This window comes from Lissotriton helveticus, chromosome 4_1 (assembly GCF_964261635.1).
Source record: "Lissotriton helveticus chromosome 4_1, aLisHel1.1, whole genome shotgun sequence".
Classification (NCBI taxonomy): Eukaryota; Metazoa; Chordata; class Amphibia; order Caudata; family Salamandridae; genus Lissotriton; species Lissotriton helveticus.
In genome coordinates this window covers 115,504,591-115,520,055 of record NC_136063.1, presented here as the reverse complement: position 1 = coordinate 115,520,055, position 15,465 = coordinate 115,504,591, and positions in this window count along the sequence as shown.

Genomic DNA, 15,465 nt, shown 5'->3' with positions numbered 1-15,465 from the left:
GGAATAACAGAGAGAAAAAATAGAAAACAGAAAACAAAAAATAACAGAAAAAGATTAATTGAAACAGCAAAGAAATGTAATTAACATAGAGCCATATCATCAACATAGGCAATAAAAGTTTTGCAGCTTTTATTGGCAGAAATGTGTCGCTAAAGCTGCTTTTGTGGCAGAAAACTGCCACTAAAACCACTTTTGCACCAGTTTTCTGCCAATAAAAAGAGCAATAATTTTATTGGCTGTGTTCATAATATTCCCCTTAGTGTGCTTCAACTACACAGAGAAAGCATTATGAACAAGTAGTGATAGACTGATCAGTCAAAGACAGTAAGAGTAATAGAGACGCAGTGAGTGAACAAGAGTGAGGAACTATGAGAAGAGAGGGACTGAGAAAAAGAGTGGAAGGAGTTGAGTAAGTAGGTAATAGAGAAAGGAATGAGGGAAGTAGCAAAGGCAGGAAACTGAGGGTTAAAGAAATGAAGCAGTGGAACTAATAGTAGTTAAATGTGATATAAATGTAACGAAAACAGTACAAAATATTTACCTTATAATTGTCGTTAAATTACTCACTTTTTGTTTTTATACTTTCAATCTGTGAAAGAGAGAACAAACATTTGAAAAATATTAAAACATGTATTTAAAAATTTGAAAAGACAAGGGAAAAGATTGAAGGACAAACAGTTTTTCAAAAACTTTGACACTTACAGAAGCTTCTGCTTCTCCAGGCCCCCTACACAGTCCTAAAGATATACATTTTAAACTAACAGTATCTTGATGCAGATGAAGTGAGGCCTATCTTAAAACATGGTGCATCTTTTGCATTGCTGTTGTTTCAGAAAAGTGTCGCAACACACTAAAATTTTAAATAATTGCTTCAGGATGCCAATAAGATGTCTACTATCCAGAGGTTTGTTTCAGGTGAGGCCTACTCAGGGTTGCAGATGAAATTTCGAGTTGTTGAAGAGAATAGAGGACATAATACATGTGAAGGTCTACCAATGAAGTGAGTCATGTCCACTGCACTCTTCAACAAAGTCCAAACCTCCTATGTTTCCCTGGACAGACCTAAACTTGATCTGCACAATGTGATTCGTAATGATAGGAAACACAGGTGATGTAATTGAAATACATGCAATTTATTTTGCTCATTTCACAATCACATCACTTGTGTTTCCTTTGCTTAGGTATCTCATTGTGCAGATGTAGTCTAGCATATGAAAGAATACGCAGAAGTGCAGCACTGCATGCAACAACTTTGACACTTACAGAAGCCTCACCTTCTCCATGCCTCCTACACAGTTCTACATATACATCATAAATGCAAACAGTACAGAATTAATTATACATGTTAAATGGTTTATTTTTGCTGTTCTCAGAATGTATCAAAATTCACTAAAAACAGTGACTTGAAGGTATTCATCATGTAACAGCGGGGGAAAAAAACCACAATCAAAATGATTGTGTTTAAAAAACCCATACAACATCAGAAATCAAAATTCAGAACTCCTTAAAGTTAACTTACTTTCCATGACGTCCAAGGATGTCCTATGAACAGCTTACACTCTTTTGTGCTGTTATTACTTTCAGCCCGCCACTTTCTGAAAGAAAATCTCCATCGTTTTTAAAAACACGTTACATGCAATAAATGACTTCTTGCTCTCTACCACAATTTTCCACAAGGCCAAATCTGGTCAGAGCCATTTATAACTCTTGGATTTCTTGTAAGCCAATCCCGTCATTTGGCATTTCCGCAACTTTCAGAATTAAAATGTTGAAGATCATTTTCACAATCCTGGAATAGTAATATCTTCCCCTTCTTGCTCAGTCATGTTCTACTTTTCCGATGACACTGATACAAGCAGACTTACACTACCTCTATGACTACTACAATTATTTAATTCTCTACATCACTTTTAATCACAAAGCAATGTAAAACAGTAGACAGCATTGCAGACTTACATTCCCTCTACTCCATGTTTTGATTGGCTGCTTCAATTAGCTTATAAAAAGAAACAGTTTTTCTGAACTCATTCAAAGTGCACGTATTTCTCCATAATGTCCAGTCCTATGGTTAGAAGTTATGTCTCTGAACTACACTTATCCTCAAGGCCAAATTGTGTAGGAGCCATTAGAACTTCTTGAAATTCCACAGAGCACATCCCGAGATTATTTCCCTAAAATTTTGGTTTTAAAAACACCAGGTAAGAGTTTTTAAGGTCATACGGCAATTTTTTTGTGAAAATTAAAACAGAATCATTGCAGAATGACCAGCCATTTCTAGACTTTAAATAAGCTGTGTAATGTCCTGATGTTATTGAAGGGCCGTCATGATATATAATTGCTGCAGTTACAAAAGTCCTTCCTGATATTGACAACTGCGAAGCTACAACATTTTTAATTAAAGTTGTCAATTTTGTTCCATCAGGCCTACATCGTTGGAACATTAAAATGACATACTGGCCATATGTTCGTATAAATAATGTGGACATCATTTCAGATTTACATTGGCTACACTCCATGTTGTGATCAGCTGCTTTTACTAGCTTATTAAAGGAGACTGATTTACTGTCTGGCAAAGTTAAATATATAAATCTTTCTGAGTCTACACTAGTAGTACTTGATACCATACAGTTCTCGCAGTCATGCTGCCATTGATAAGAAAGCCCAAACAGCTGATCTACATCTACACCTTCAGCATGTAATACATCAAGCATATACATTAAAAACTCCTGACAATCTTGCTGAATATTTTGAGAGAATTGTGTTTGGCCTGAACATCTGTCTAACAGATTTCGAATTTCAGACACACTTTCTATGTTTCTTCTATCAGTGGTACATTTCTCTAACACAGAATTTAACAAACTGCAAAATCTTTGATCAGAATTGACCACAATCTCTTCTTTTACATTTTTTAGAGAAAACAAAACATTAACCACTACATTAGCATAGCAGTTGACACCAGAACTGTTTTCAAACTGAAAACCAACAACATCTTCAACAGAATCCTTTTTGTTTCTGCTTGTAATTTTAGGTTCATTGACTTTTTGTCTTTTTGCTACAACCTCCCCAGTATTGTTCTCATTTCTTCGTTTCCGGCCTACCACACGTTTCTCAAACAAAGGATACTGAGGCAAATGTGGCGCATACTCTCTTCTTAACCTATTGTATTCCTTAACACAATCTAGATCCGCACAAATGTTTGTGACATCACACTCAATCAAGTACAATCCCGATAAAGTTCTAACTCGTGACAATGCCACATATGCCATACCCTCCTTGAACACAGAACTGCCAATATTCACCAATGCACTGTCTACACTTAAACCTTGCGATTTATGAATTGTCACCGCATATGCCAAGCAAACAGGAAACTGCTTACGGCGAACATATAAGTCTTTTACAAGCAAAAATTTAGCAGAACAATGAGCAATTAGCTGTACTTCCTCAATGCCATCAAATTTAATTTTTAAAAATTCAATTCCATCTCTATTTCTGTATTTCACAAAATCAACAACATTACCCATTGATCCATTTACCAGACCTCTTTCAACATGTAAATTCCTTCTTAAAATTATACGGCAGTTCAAGCACACATTCAGAGTCTTTTCAAAACCTGCAGTTTTAGATATACTCTTCTCTAATGAATCCAATTTTGTTTTCAGATTCTCAGACAAAATAATTGTTGATCCCATATGCTCTACTCTATCAATAGCTTCCAGTTTCACAATCTCTTGCTTTTCTAAATGCAACATTTTGTTGTTAAATTTGGCACATTCTGCAAGAGTTGGCATCAAACATATTCCAGATTTCTTCTCAGTAATTTTCTGAAAAATATTCTCAGGCACAACATCTTGTTCTGGATATAAATTTGACAGTAATCATGCATGTAAAGCTTCTTTCCCATGCTCGGTCACTTTTCCAATTCTAACATCTTGTAGAATAGTCTTGTAAACTTCATCCTTCGCCTGACGCATATTTTCATGCAGTTCAGCATAATTGAAGTTTAACCATATATTGACGTTGCCAATGCTGCCTAGGCACTTCCTGGTATCTTCATGCGTGAGCATTTTGAACACAGGTTGCCCTTTCACTGGTGTCAGCTGCAGAAGATCTCCGAAAACAATGATGTGTTTGCCACCAAATAACACATCATACTCTGTTTTGAGAACTTCTTGCATCCTCAAATGCACAAAGGCAAGTATGACATTGGAAACCATGCTTACTTCGTCAATGATAAGAAGTTTCATTTTCCTCAAGATTCTTGAATCTTCAAAACAAGCATCTCCAGATAGCTTGTGATATTGTAATTTGTTGTCATGCTCCACTGGCAGCATCAGTAAACGATGTAAAGTAATCCCTTTAATATTATGTGCTGCCAGTCCAGTTGGAGCAGTGACAACACAAGACAGCGACGACTCTGTCCTTTCCTGCAAATAGCATGAAATTGCTTTAATGAGGAAACTTTTTCCAGTTCCCGCTTCTCCACTCACGTACAGTCGGACAGGCTTCAACGACGTACATGAGCACTCTTTCTTATCATGACTTAATCCATGATCAATTTGCATGGTAACTTCGTCATATATTTTCCTCTGCTCAACGTTGAGTTGTCTTTCCAACTCTTCTAAGTTAACCGCATCCTCTTGAGCATGTGCCATGGCTCTTTTCACTTCATTCATAGCAGTGGCAGCTTCATTTTCGATAACAGGTCCTCCTAGTGGATCCTGACTCAATGAAGCAGAACTCTGACTGTCCTGAGAACTGTCTCTGGCAATCTCGGCTGCAATCGTTGCTTCCTGCTCAATTTCCGCATTCAACATTTCTACATATTTGGGAAAAGCAGGACATTCTATGGTCTCCTTGGCGGCATTGAAAGAGTCTTCGTAACAGAGGAAATCTCCAAGCAGTTCCTCTTCTGCACGCCAAGGCTTGAAAAGTTGCAAAAGTGCTAAATAGAAAAACTCCTTTTTTTCAGGAGATTCACCACTCAATTTTCGATGGTTTACCAAGTGGCATTTTCTTTGCTTGACCAGACATCCCTCACTTCCTATTACAGCATACACTCCTTTCTCAGTATCTTCTTTGATGTTCCTCTTGAATATGTAATTTTGCAGAACCTCATACAGACAAACATTCTCGAGGTGACTGCTTCGATTTGGATAATATGTATCCAACATGTTTGTCTTCAAAATGTCGGTACTGTTTGGCTCCTTTTCCGCCAAATACTCAATTTCCCGCACAGGTTTGAGAACTCGATTACGCGTTGCTGCAAGACCAAGACTCGCCCAAACGATACTCCTGGACTTGGCATAGAGACTTTCTGAAGACAACCGGTCAGAACATTCGTACGCTCCGATTTCTCGATGCGACAACATCTTCAGACTGAAACTGTACAACTTCTTGCTGAGGCTCTTTTCATGGGAAATGTCCTCCCACATATCCTTCAATTCTGTCTTCTCTTTTTTGGTGATGTAAGACGTCACATACCGAGCCACAGCCATACAGTTATCAGCCACAAACTGTATATCCATGTTAGCATTCCACATGGACAAAATCACCGGGTTGTAGTCGTTGATGTACTTGGACTCTTGGTTCCTCTTCAAATTGTAAGTGTTTTTAGGTGATTTCTTCATGACATTGTGTCGCAGCGAAGACATCAAACTGTTTACTCTTCCTTTAGAAATCACCGGTCGTGGAAAGCCGAAACGACATTTAGTGTAGAACTTGTCCTTGTTTCGGAATTTACGACGGCAGTACTTTCCACATCGATGGCTTTGGAAACGCAGAACTTTTTCTCTTAGGCTTTTCTTCTCCTTTGCGTTTGGAACAGCACACGTAGAATACTGTTGGATGAAACTCATCACTGAGTCTTCTGGATCCGTTCCAAATTTAGGTGCATCCTTGATCCACAGCAACATATGCATATGAGGAGCACCTCTTGCTTGGTACTCCTTTCTCCAGAAGAAATCCAACACCTCTCCAAGAGGTGGATTCTTCTTATTCATGATGAAAGACATCATAGCTTCAAATTTATGATTGAAGTACCTACATACATTGACTGGATCCAAAGAGCACAGTTCTCCAGGTGTCTTGAATTCGATGTTATCTACGTTAGCATTTGCCTCTCGTAGAAATTCAAGTAAGTCTTCCCAGCCATACTCGGCACAGCTCAGAGTGAGGAACCATGTGGGAGTACCTAAGTTCCTCAGCATACATTTTAAATCACCATGACGACGGTACCAGTACTCATTAGTACCACGCTGACACGCCATGAGATTAATCAGGTGAGAATCCAACATACTGTCTTGGACATTGACTTTATCCATAAAGTCACTTGCCGAGATGTTTTGCATGTGTATACCACTTTTCAAGATGTGGTTCACTGCATATGACAGTCCAGACAGATCGCTTTCAAACAGGAGATGAAACAAATAAGGAATGCATTGTCGAAACCTAGCATCTCCTGCATACAATCGCAAAGTCCGGTATTCAGAAGCAGGAATTTGATGAGGTCGCTCATCATATCTTCCTCCCTGACCTGTTGGAAAAAGCTGTGGGAAACACCGAGCTTCCAAACTTTCCTCCCAAACACTAATGGGACTCCCTTTGGCTTGTTTCATTTGAAACAACTCAATAGCATTCCCCATGACTTCCTTGGAATGCAAAGGATGAACACTATAATGTTCATATATTTCTTCACTAGTAGAGGGTTCTACTTTCTCAATTTGACCAGCACACAAATCGCTATCCTCTTCCTCACTTACTTCCTCTTCTGCAACATATACATTCTTATAGTATTTATTATTTTTTTTCAAATACAATGTTGCCTTTTTAACTTTCCTAACATCTACTAAATCTTGCCATATTTTCTTATTCTTTGTCGGAACCCCATTAACTAAAATAACCAGAGGTTCCTCTTCCACTTTTTCTACTCCAATTGTGTTAATGTTTTTCTTCAAATCTAGAGGCAAATAAACAACTCTTCCCTTTAATCCTCTCTGTAAATCTGATGGAGGCAATTTCCCTGTCTTTGGCTCCATTCTTACAATAGCCTGAAAGGGATGGATACTTTGAATCAAAATAGATTCATAAGTATTTAAATCCTTCAATTCAGAAGGAATCTCAACCAATTCCAGATTATTATGAACTGCTCTAGCAGGCATCTGGTTTTGATTTAATTTGCAACAACAATAAGTACACACACGTTGATCCAATCCCAAATCAAAACAATTTTCTACCATCAAGTATGTTGCAAAATCCTTCCATTCACTATTATTTTCCCTTTCACTTTTTGCATATAAATCCACTAACTTAGTCTGATTCTTATAATAAGTGCGTCGACAACATACACAAGTGAAATTAGGCCTCTCACTTGATTTCACCTGAAACGTGGCAATTTCCCTCTGAAAATTATCTGTACTGGAAACCTGTACACTATCTTCCACATGACCCTCTTCTTCTTGCTCAATTTCAACATTCTCCTCTTTACTTCCAAAGTAACAAAACTCAATTTCTTCACATATATTCTTCACATCTATTTCAGAACCATGCAAAAGAGCAGCGCATAATTTTTTAAGCATAATTGCTGGACTCTTAGCATAATACAACATTCTAACTAATTTCCTCACTTTATTATGATGCACTGCTAGCATCCTGAAATGATGAAAAACACTCTGGCATACTCTCCTGGAAAGACAAGCCAGTGAATGACCATGCAAACCTGTCACTTCTCTCACTCTGCAAGAATCTAATTCTTGCAACAACCTTATTTTCTGCTTTAAACTTTTCTTATTAAATGACCGTACAAAATCACAAAGCAAATTGATGGAATCCTGTCGCACACTGCAAATACTACTACACTTCCAGGTGTACACAGGACCCTTAGCACGTCTTCCTAAAACCTCATTACCTAACACCTCTTCTGCCTCTGTTGTCACAAGTTTTTCTTTTTCAACTGGACAACCATCTTTCACTTCATAAGCACGACCACTGGTGTCAACTGCATGCACCAAATCATTATCCTGGAAATAACTCTCCTCATTAAAAAATGCCTCACAGCTTGAACTATGCATCCATTCTCCAGAAAAAACTTCACAAAAATTACTACGATAAACTATTCTCTTCCATCTACTATTTCTTTTGAAATCATAAATTGCCTTGTTTAGCTTCCTAATTCTATTGATTATCAAAATAAATAACTTACGTTTAATTTCAAATGCCTGATCAATAACTTTCTCAACTTTTTTTTTTCTCTTATAAAAAACCAGTTTCTGTTGACCTTTCTTAATATTTTTTAACAAATTGCCAATTATCCTGTTGCGGAACATTCGTTTACGAATCTCCCTAAACTGTTGTTTCCTTCTACTATCATGCACAGAGTTATCTCTTGCTCTAGCAGTAACATTTTTCATTGGCCTTTCCTTTCCATTTGATTTCCTTCTCGTTTTATGGACTGAAACATTTTCTGTAGTAATATTTTTTTTACTACACATATTTCTTATGAATTGTTTTGTGCTCCTACCCGGTGCTTTCTTCGTGACTTGAGAAATCTTTTTGTTAGAGGACTGCTGCATATTTTTTTTCACCTGCTGTCTTTGACGTTTTGCAGCCTTTCTCTGTCTTTCTATTGTAGGCATGGTGAAATCTTGAAATGATCTGCAGTTGAATCTGTGGTAAAATATAATAAAAAATGTTATTAACCATTATTACCAAACAGTAAAACAATAACAGTGATCAAAAACTTAACACACTACTTGACATTTTAAATAGAAGATTTTTTAGTCCTTGCAAATTTACAATACAGAAATACCAGAAAAGAAATGACATTTATATTTATGTTACCTATGCTATTTTATATGTGAATCTGATCTAATTTTATGAGCATATTTTAATATTTTATTGAAGACACTACACATAACCTGCTTTTGAAGGTGTCTTTATTTTTAAATTAAACGGTTTACCTTTTTACTTTTTATTAATTATAAATTTTAAAAATAAATGTTTATATTTCCATAGGCTCAAGCAGGTCCGCTTCCCATCCTATTTCATATAATTCCGACAAATCTGCATCCTCATCACGCTCTTCTTCATCCTCAGGATTTAAATCATCCAAGGGATCAACATCCACTGATGTTTCAATTACAAGTTCAATGATGAGGTCAAAATCAACTGATTGCAGATTGTCGCTCATGTTGAGGTTGTCTTTATCTTTAAAGAAAGATAACAACAATGAGATGTTGCAGAGTAAGAGACAAATCTCAGAGATTATAATAGTAAAATTGTTTAACAAGAGTAACATTTTGCAGCTATTATTTAGCCATGTCCAGCGATGCTGAGCAGGTGAAGCCTATGTCTAATTTTTCACTGAACAGGACTCATCTCTTCTTAACCTTGGATAAGCCTCACCGACTCTGTGTCCCCTGCACATACTTAAATGTAAAGGGGCAGATTTATGTTAAATGGCACATCCCCAGGCATGCACCAGTTAACGTGCACCACTGCTCTGCCACCCATGGTGTGCCGCATTTACAATCAGATAGGAGAAACCTGCGTCAAAACCCTGCGCCTGCTTTAAGCAGGCATAGGTCTTGACGCAACATTGTGGAGATGGTGCACCCTTGAGCGTTGCTGGAGCTGCATCGCACTTGCGATACAACTCCAGCAATGCGCCACCTTAACGGCACAGATGTGTCACGCATCTGTGCCGTTTTTGCCCCATGCTGCGCCGCATTGTAAATGCAGCACACCATGGGTGGCGGAACAGCAGCGCAGGATGACTGGCACATCCCTGGTGATGCGCCAGTCATCATAAATCTATCCCTAAGCTTCTTATCTTGTTAGAGATGAACTGCCATATGTATCATCAAAATATTTTGCATTTCCTAAATAGCGAATTTTAAGGAATAAATAGCGATTCTTTACCATTCCTAATTTGCGATGAGCAAATTGCTAATTGCAAGTTACCCATTCATTTCCATGGGCTAGGAGGCTCATAGGAATGAAGGTTTAATTTGCGATTAGCAATTTGCTCATCACAAATTAGGAATTTTTCCAAGGGTGCAGGGGTGTCTCAAGAACACCCTGCTGCACCCCTGAAAAATAAATTTGGGGGCATATGGCACACATACATGCCCTAAGGGCATGTGTTGGCGTCATATGTGACCTTTTGTTTTTTTTAAAAAAAGCTTTTTGAAAAGAATTCACAAATTACCACCAATTTACCACAATAGTTTACAAATTCTTTATGTCATTTTTTACATATTTTTTGTTTGATACATTGCATTTAAGTAGTCTCAAAAAAATGTGCAAATCCTTCAGTGCAATTGCAAAATAAGGAATAGCAAATTTTGCTACTCCTTATTTTGCATCAAACTTGTTTGATACATACCATTTGTCTAATTAACATTCGCAAAGGCCGAAATTCGTAGAATTTTGATCTTTGCGAATGCTAATTAGCTTGATACATATGGCCCCAAGTGAGGCCTGTCTTGCGACATGGTGCATCTTTTGCATCACTGCTGCATCGGTTTCATGTGGTACGTTTTTTTTACACCATGACATATCTGCCTAAATGCATCAATTTGTAATGTTGTCGCCTCATAGCAAATCTTTTCCACCGCCGCTGCATCATAAAAGTGACGCACAGTGGCAGAAAAGAGGCATACACCTTTAATAAACTGTCCCTAGCATTTTAAATGATTAATCCAGGATGACAATAAGGTGTGGCCTATCCAAAGGTTTGTTTAAGTTGAGGCCTACTCAGGATTGCAGATTAAAGTTACGCTTGATGAAGAATACAGAGGAGATAATACATGTAAAGGCCTACCAATGAAGTAAGTAATGTCCACTTTATTGCACCAGTCATCATAAATGTATCCCTAAGCTTCTTATCTTGTTACAGATGAACCACCATATGTACCATCAAACTATTTTGCATTTCCTAAATAGCAAATTTTAAGGAATAAATAGCAATTCTTTACCATTCCTAATTTGCAATGAGCAAATTGCTAATTGCAAATTACCCATTCATTTCCATGGGCTAGGAGGCTCATAGGAATGAAGGTTGCAATTTGCGATTAGCAATTAGCTCATCACAAAATAGGAATTTTTTCAAGCGTGCAGGGGTATCTCAAGAACACCCTGCTGCACCCCTGAAAAAGAAATTTGGGGGCATATGGCACACATACATGCCCTAAGGACATGTATGGGCGTCATATGGGACCTTTTGTTTTTTAGAAAAAAATGCTTTTTGAAAAGAATTCGCAAATTACCACAAACTAGAAGTTGGTGGTAGTTTCCAAATCCTTAATATCATTTTTTACATATTTTTTGTTTGATACATTGCATTTAAGGAATCGTAAAATTTGCAAATCCTTCAGTGCAATCGCAAAATAAGGAATAGCAAATTTTGAATTAAGGACATTTTAAGTCATTTCCATATGTGCAGTGTTTTGAAATTATGATTTGAAAAAAGTTTTTGGGGAAAAGTAATGGTTTGCAAATTTATGACAAGGACATAATGGTGTATGCTTCTCTATAAGGCATTTCAGTGTCTCTGATGTCATTTTTCCCATATTACATTATAAGACCTTTCCCCATGGAGCACATTCCTTGTAAATATGCTCCCACCTGAGCATGGCGAATTTAGATTTTGACTGTTTGAGTCACATAACCATGTTAAAAGTGACCCCAAAAAATTGCAAACGTTTTAAAAAAACACATTCATGTGTCTTAAGGACATTTTAAGTCATTTCCCCATGGACAGTGTTTTCTAAGTGGCGCAAAAGAGGCATACACCTATCATAAATCTGTCCCTAGCATTTTAAATGATTATTTCAGGATGACAATAAGATGTGGCCTATCCAGAGGTTTGTTTAAGGTGAGGCCTACTCAGGATTGCAGATTAAAGTTACGCTTGATGAAGAATACAGAGGACATAATACATGTAAAGCTCTACCAATGAAGTAAGTGATGTCAACTTCATTGCGCCAGTCATCATAAATGTATCCCTAAGCTTCTTATCTTCTTAGACATCAACCGCCATATGTATCATATAACTATTTTGCATTTCCAAAATAGCGAATTTTAAGGAATAAATAGCGATTCTTTACCATTCCAAATTTGCGATGAGCAAATTGCTAATTGCAAATTACCCATTCATTTCCATGGGCTAGGAGGCTCATATAAATGAAGGTGCAATTTGCGATTAACAATTTGCTCATGCAAATTAGGAATTTTTCCAAAGCTGCAGGGGTGTCTCAATTACACCCTGCTGCACCCCTGAAAAAGAAATTTGGGGGCATATGGCGCACATAAATTTTAACAACATTCCTTTACCTCAAAAACGATTTTCAAATCATAATTTCAAAACACTGCACATGGGAAAATTACTTAAAATGTCCTTAAGACACATAAAAGCGTTTTTTGATTGCCTTTGCAGCATGTTTGTATCACTTTTAACATGGCTATGTAACACAAACATTCAAAATATAAATTTGCCATGCACAGGTGGGAGCATATTTACAAGCAATTTGTGCCACAGACAAAGGTCTTACACTAAAATGGGAAAAATAACATCAGGGACAGTCCTTATAAAGAAGCATACACCATTATGTCCTTGTCATAAATTTAAAAACAATTCCTTTTCCCCAAAAACGATTTTCAAATCATAATTTCAAAACACTGCACATGGGAAAATGACTTAAAATGTCCTTAAGACACATGAAAGCGTTTTTTGATTGCCTTTCCAGCATGGTTGGGTCACTTTTAACATGGCTATGTAACACAAACATTTAAAATCTAAATTTACCATGCACAGGTGGGAGCATATTTACAAGCAATTTGCGCCACAGAGAAAAGTCTTACATTAAAATGGGAAAAATAACATCAGGGACAGTCAATTGCCTTATAAAGAAGCATACACCATTATGTCCTTGTCATAAATTTAAAAACAATTCCTTTACCTCAAAAACGATTTTCAAATCATAATTTCAAAACACTGCACATGGGAAAATTACTTAAAATGTCCTTAAGACACATAAAAGCGTTTTTTGATTGCCTTTCCTGCATGGTTGGGTCACTTTTAACATGGCTATGTAACACAAACATTCAAAATCTAAATTTTCCATGCACAGGTGGGAGCATATTTACAAGCAATTTGCGCCACATAATTCATAATTTTCTCCTTAAAGCACACTATTCTCTATCTAAATTAAAGAAATATTTTCTCACCTTAGCAAATACTTTGAGTTTGAAAACAGTCTCAGAAACACACCAATTTGTCTTCAGCAGAGCAAAAGGTATGCACTCCAGAGTCTGCAGCTATCAAAAGCACAGAAATGCTGTAATTCTTCACACATATTTCTCATGTCACCCAATCAAAACTCTTCCCTCACTTTTTTTCAAATGAAAACCCTTCCCCCCTCTGCCCTTTCTGTCTTTTCTGCATGGCAACCACCTCTTGGAAGACTTCTGGTGTTTGCAAGTTCACACAACTTTGTTGCAATTGAACTCTGAACTCTCAGTGCACCTGCATATCCAGTGCATTCTTTCATTTAATGATTTTTTATTGACCATTCAAAATACATCTTTCAAATAACTCATCCGTGCACCCTAACTTTCTGTTTTCAGCAATCAAAATCCACCAATCACTGTTACTGCTTCATGAACACAGAAACTCCACAGTTTTTTTCATTTTAAACTCTCATTTTTTCAACTGCCATTTCATTGCCACACTTCATCTGACTGCAGGAGAACCTTCTCTCACCATGTTTTCTGTCTGGATTGTTGGACATAGTTATATTCACTGGGCTCAAAGGTACGTTGAAAACAGAAAATTACCTAACCTCAATTTACAAGATGTGGAAATTAAGTGGTTTGGCCACAGAGGATTAAAATGTCACCAATTGATACCATTGGTGAAAACCTTTATGCATTTGCCCAAATCTGACCTGTTAATTGTGCACTGTGGAGGTAATGACTTGGGCACTTTGACTGGTGTAGGTCTGGAAATGCTTTTAAAGGACACCTTTGAGCAATTAATGGCACTTTTTCCTCAGACTGCCTTGGTATATTCAAATATATGCCAAAGACAGAAATGGAGGTGGTCAAACCAATTTTGTCCACAAATTGAGAAGTCGAGGAAGCATGTAAACAAATCTGTTTCAGCTTACATGAGAGACCATGGAATGGGCTCCCTGTACAACAATAACTTGCGTTACTACATGCAAGATATCTACAGAGGAGATGGAGTTCACTTCTCAGATGAGGGCAACAGAGTTTTTACTCTGAATTTAAGAATGTGCATTGGTACCTACTTATAAGTACCTAAATGTACCATAAACCCAAAAGCTCTTCTCAGAGCTACCCTACATCTGATCACTCACAATTATTATTTTACTCTAACATTTTTCACTAATTTCCAACAAAGTACGCTCCCTGGGGCGCTACCCGGTACGCGAACCGGGAGCTAACCTCGCGAATTTTTTTTTAAAAATGTTTTTTTTTCGCACATATAAGCCTCCTCAGCCACCCTCGGAAAACCTAGGGGGTCAAGATAACTCTACCGTGCCCCCTTCTACCCATTCTGAACATTATTTGCCCTCCATCTTGTATCTTAATTCGACCGAAACACAAAATGGTGGACTCCCGGAACGCTTAAGGTTCGCGAACCGGGGCGCTCAACGGTTCGCGTACCGGGTCGCTCTCTGGGAAGCGCACCATCAAAAAAGGTGGGAAAGTAGTTCACAGAAAAGCCACTGGAGACAATTTCACCAAATATAGATTAGCTCATACTACATACCAATCCCTACCATTTTCACAAATTTGTTTGGAATTCCATTTAGTCATTTAGCCTGTAGACCTCTCTAAATACCCTGAGGTAAATTACTTCACAAAACACATCTGAAGTGTTGGAATTGACAACCAATGAAAATGTTACTTTCATTTTCTATTTTTTTTACCTGACATTTCATTGGTTATATACCTGAATATATATAAAGGAAGAGAAGAAATCACAGCCATTTTGACTACTACTTCTTGCTGTACATTTCAATAGTATTTTCACTAATTCCTTCAACTTCTTTCTAAAGGTAAGTTTTTATTTTTAAAACTGAAGTATATTGTGCACTATAAGTTAATATGGTAAACTTTTTCTGATAGATATATACTATCCCTCTGTAGTAGTTATAGATTTAGAGAGACTTCTCTGTTATAGTTATGGATGGAGTTAGGCTTCTCTTGTATAATTATGAATTTACTTACGTTAAATCACATACACTTTTTTATATTCCTACTTCCACCCTGATACTATACACTGCCCAAAGATAAATTCACTGATAAAAAATGCCTATCTAAAATTATTCCCAACATTGCCCTATCTCTACTAATATATATTTTTTTAATCCAAATTTCAGGCAAAATGGAAGGCGAAAACCAAGTTTCTTTTGAAATGGACCTGCAAGAGAGCAGCCA